The following is a 5000-nucleotide window of genomic DNA, read 5'->3' on the forward strand; positions in this document are numbered from 1 at the left end:
TCCTCTACCTCCTCACTTTCTTCAGCATTCCCCTCCCATTTATTCCTTTTCTTTCTCTTCCGATTTTTCGATGCTCTCTTCCAGCTCTCTCTCTTCATATTCCTCTCCTCTTTCTCGTTTCTCTTTCACCTAAACCTTCCTTCTTCGCTCCCTCCTCGCATCCCCCTCCCTCACCTCCCCCTCCCCTCCTCCCTTCCCTTCCCCTCCCTTCCCTTCCTCCCTCACTCCCTCACTCCTCCCTCACTTCCCTCACTCCCTCCCTCCCTCTCCCCCTTTCCTCCCCTCCCTCCCTCCCTCCCTCCTCCGCCTCCTCCCTCGCACTCCTCCCTCACTCCTCCCCTCCTCCCTCCCTCCTTCCTCCCTCTCCTCCTCACCCTCCCCCTCCTTTCCCCCTCCCCTCACCCCTCCCTCTCCCTCCCTCCCTCCCTCCCTCCTCCCTCCCCTCACCTCCTCCCTCCCTCCTCACTCCACTCCCTCCCTCTCTCCTTCTCTCACTCCTCCCCTCTCACCCATTCACTCACTCCCCCCCCCCACCTTCCCTCTCCTCCTCCCTCCCTCACTCCCTTCCCTCCCCACTCCCTCTCCCTCCCTCCCCTCCCTCACCTCCCCTCACACCCTCACCTCCCTCCCTTCCCTCCCTTCCTCAGACTCTACTTCCATCTCTCCTTCTCTCTCCCTCTCCTTCCTATTCCCCCCTCTCTTCCACTTTTACTCTTCCTCTCTTCCTCCTCTCCCTCTCATTTAACCTCTCACCCTCTCCCTCTTTCCATCTCTCCCTCCAATCCCTCATTCGCTCTCTTCCCCCCATCTCATCCCTCTCTCCTTCCTTCCTCCTCCTTCTCCCCTCCCTCTCTCCTCCCTCCCTCTCTCCCTCACATCCCTCTCTCCTCTCTCTCTCCCTCCCCTCTCTCCTCTCCCTCCCCTCTCTCCTCTTCCTCCCCCTCTCTCCCCTCCCCTCTCCCTCTCCTCTCCCCTCTCCCCCGTTTCTCTCTCCCTCTCTCACTCCCCTCCCTCTCTCCTCCCTCCCTCTCTCCCTCACATCCCTCTCTCCTCTCTCTCTCCCTCCCCTCTCTCTCTTTCTCCCGTCCCTCTCTCCTTCTCCTCCCTCTCTCCCCCTTCCCTCTCTCCCTTCTCTCTCTCCCCTCTCTCCCCCGTTTCTCTCTCCCTCTCTCACTCCCCTCCCTCTCTCCCTCCCTCTCTTTCACCTCTCTCCTCCGTTTCTCTCTCCCTCTCTCACTCTCTCCCTCTCTCCCTCCCCTCCCTCTCTGCCTCCCCTCCTTATTTCCTCCTCTTTCACTCAATTCTCCCTCCTTTCCTCACTCCTCCACTTCCTTCATCCTCACTCCTTCCACCCTCTCTCCCTCCCTCCCTCCCTCCCCTTTCATCCCCATTGCTCAACTTCAACCCCCAACTCCCCCCACCCCCACCCCACCCCACGTCCTCCGCCCTCACAACCTTTTTCCGCACATTTGACTTCCCATTTTTCCTCCAGGACGTTGTTGTCGCCCACGGCCCGTTTTCTTTCTCCCCATTTACCTCCCTGGCGCCTTTCACCCGGTGTTGCGGGTTCTCGGCTTCCTCACGCCTCACAGGGGACCGCATCACGTATTTTCCCGCGCTCATGTACTCTCTCTCTCTCCCACTCTATCTCTCTCTTTCTTTGTCTCTCTCTCGCTCCCTACCTTTCTCTCTACCTCTCTTTCTCTCTACTTCTTTCTCCCTCTCTTCCTTTCTCTCTGTCTTTCTGTCTATCTGTCTCTCTCTCTCTGTATATATATATATGTATATATATATATATGTATATATATATGTATATATATATATATGTATATATATATATATACATATATATATATATATACATATATATATATATATATATATATACTTCTCTCCCCATCGCTCGCTCGCTCTCTTTCTGTTGATATTTTGCAGGCATGTACTGGAATAGAAGATTGAAGAAAAAAGAAGTCCACCACTTAAGGTATATTTGAAAACAGACCTAAACAAGACATTTATTTATTCGTTTATTTATTTTGATAATTTACTTATTTATGTATAACTTTTGTGGCGAATTACGGAAACCTTTTTCAGCGTCCCTGTTATTACCATATATTGAGTCTGAAGGACGCCAGAAAGACTCGAAGGGTTTGTGTCCTCTTCATCCCATGCTCACAAGAACATAAGAATGAAGTAGACTGCAAGAGACCATAAGGCCTACACTAGGTAGTTCCATGTCCATGACCACCTGTTATCCCCATCCATAAAGCTGTCTAACCGTTTCTTAAAACAACCGATAGAATCAGCTCTCACTAACTACATGGTTATTAAGTCTATTCCATTCGTTGACCACCCTATTAGTAAACCAATTCTTTCCTATTTCCTTCTTAAATCTAAATTTTCTCCTATGTTGGTGGATAAGAATGATGCCACGAAGTTCCCTTTGCGTCTCGTCAAAGGGGACTAATTGGGTAACCAGGAACATGGGGACTAGGGGCGCCCCCTTTTTTTATTTTATTTATTTATTTATTTTTATCTTGTTTTGTTTTATGTTTTAAGTTGAGCCTTGCTTTGATTCGGCCATTGCCCATACAAAGGGGAAATGATTGATACACACACACGCGCGCACACACACACACACACACACACACACACACACACACACACACACACACACACACACACACACGTGTGTATATATTTTTATGGGTTTGTGTACCTATCCTCCATTTGGGACACCAGGCCGTGCACTATGTTAATTACAAAGCAAATTCTTCAACGTCTCGTAAGTCTGAAGAACCTGGCCCTTATCCTTACACTCCAAAGGTATACTCATCCCTCCATCCCCTCACCCACTCCCTTCGGCCACTACTCCACACACTCCAATCACGACTTCCCCATCGACTCCCTAAAAACTCCAAACACGCCTCCTCCTCCTCCTCCCCCCTCCACCTTCTCCTCCTCCTCCTCCTCCTCCCCCTCCACCTTCTCCTCCTCCTCCTCCTCCTCCTCGTCTTTCCGGTCCTCACCCATCCACGCCTTTCACTCCTCCACCCCTCCACATCTGCCCCTCCATCCCCCCACCTCCTCGCGCCCTCCGTCCATCACATGGGCTAAATGCTGTCTGTCCTGCTCCGGAAAGCCTCCAAAGAGGCTGGCCATGGAGTCTGCCCTAAGTACCAGGGCCTTTGCTCCTGCCGCTTCCATTCTTGTCTTCTTCTTCCTCCTCCTCCTCCCCTTCTTCTTCTTCTTCTTGGAGACCCTTCGCTCTCGCCTTCTTCGCCGCAGACCTCTGGTGCTGCGGGTAACCTCCTTCACCGTCTCGTACTTCGGATAAGGTCGCTTGCTCAATCTCTTGGACATGTCCCTGTCGGTACTCGCCAGCTTCTTCTTCTTCTTCCTTTTCTTCTTCTTCCCCTTCTTCTTCTTCTCCTTCTTTTCTTTCTTCTTCTTCTTCTCCTTCTTCCCCTTCTTCTTCTTCTTCTTCTTCTTCTTTTTCTTCTTCTTCTTTTTCTTCTTCTTCTTCTTCTTCTTCTTCTTCTTCTCCTTCTTCCTTTCTTTCTTCTTCTTCTTCCCCTTCCCCTTCTTCTTCTTCTTCTCTTCCCCTTCTTGTTCTTCTCCTTCTTCTCCTTCTTCTTCTTCTTCTTCTTCTTCTCCTCCTCCTTCTTCTTCTCCTTCTTCTTCTCCTCCTTCTCCTCCTCCACCTCCTCCTCCTTCTTCTTCACCTTCTTCTCCTTCTTCTTCTTGTTCTTTCTTCTTCTTCGAGGATGTGGGGGAACATCCTTCCTTAGGTTCTTCGTTCTTCGGCTCTCCGGCCTTGGACTTTACGTTCATGGACTCCAGTTCCTCCGTTCTCAGACCTTCTGTTGCCAAAATCTCCGTCCTCAGACTCCTCGTCTTTAGACTCTTCGTCCTCATACATTTCGTCCTCAGAACTCCATTATTTGGACTCTCCTTCCTTAGTTTCTTCGTTCTCAGACCCTACGCCTCCGGAGCCTACGTCCGTCTTCGAATTCTCCTGTTTTAGACTCTTTGTCTTTGGAGTCTCCATGTCCAGCCACTTCTTCAGACACCCCACCCCCAGACATGATACTCCCAGATACTCCATTCCTAAACGTTCCACTCCCTGACACTCCACTCCTAGACGCACCATTCCCAGGCACTCAACTCCCAGACACTCCACGCCCAAACTCTCCACTCCCAGACACTCCATGCCCAAACGCTCCACGCCCAAACACTCCTCTCCCAAACGCTCCACTTCCAGAAGCTCCACGGCCAGACACTCCACGCCCAGACACTCCACGCCCTGACACTCCATGCCCTGACACTCCACGCTCAGACACTCCTCTCCCAAACTCTCCACTTCCAGGCACTCCACGCCCGAACACTCCTCTCCCAAACGTTTCACTTCCAGAAGCTCCACGCCCAGTCACTGTACGCCCAGACACCCCACACCCAGACACTCCACGCCCAGACACTCCACACTCAGACACTCCTCTCCCAGACTCCACTTCCAGGCACTCCATTCCCAGACACTCCACTCCCAGACACTCCACTCCTAAACACTTCTTTCCCAAACACTCCAGTTCCAGAAGCTCCACGCCCTGACTTCCACGTCCAGAAACTCCAAACCCAAACACTCCACGCCCAGACACTCTCCCCTAGACTCTCCATTTCCAGGCACTCCACGCCCAGATATTTCGCTCCCATACACTCCATTCCCAGACTCCACTTTCAGAACTTTCACTCCCAGTCACTGAACGTCTAAACAATATTCCCAGACACTCCATTCAAAGACGCTCAACTCCCAGACACTCCACACCCAGACACTCCTCTCCTAGACGTTCCACTGCCAGAAGCTCCACTCCCAGACACTCCACTCCCAGACACTCCACGCCCAGATATTCCATTCAAAGATGCTCCACTTCCAGGAGCTCCACCCCTAGACACTCCAAGCCTAAACTCCACTCTCAAATACCCCACTCCCAGACACTCCACGC

This window comes from Oratosquilla oratoria, chromosome 37 (assembly GCF_046742065.1).
Source record: "Oratosquilla oratoria isolate Oo_2021 chromosome 37, ASM4674206v1, whole genome shotgun sequence".
NCBI lineage: Eukaryota > Metazoa > Arthropoda > Malacostraca > Stomatopoda > Squillidae > Oratosquilla > Oratosquilla oratoria.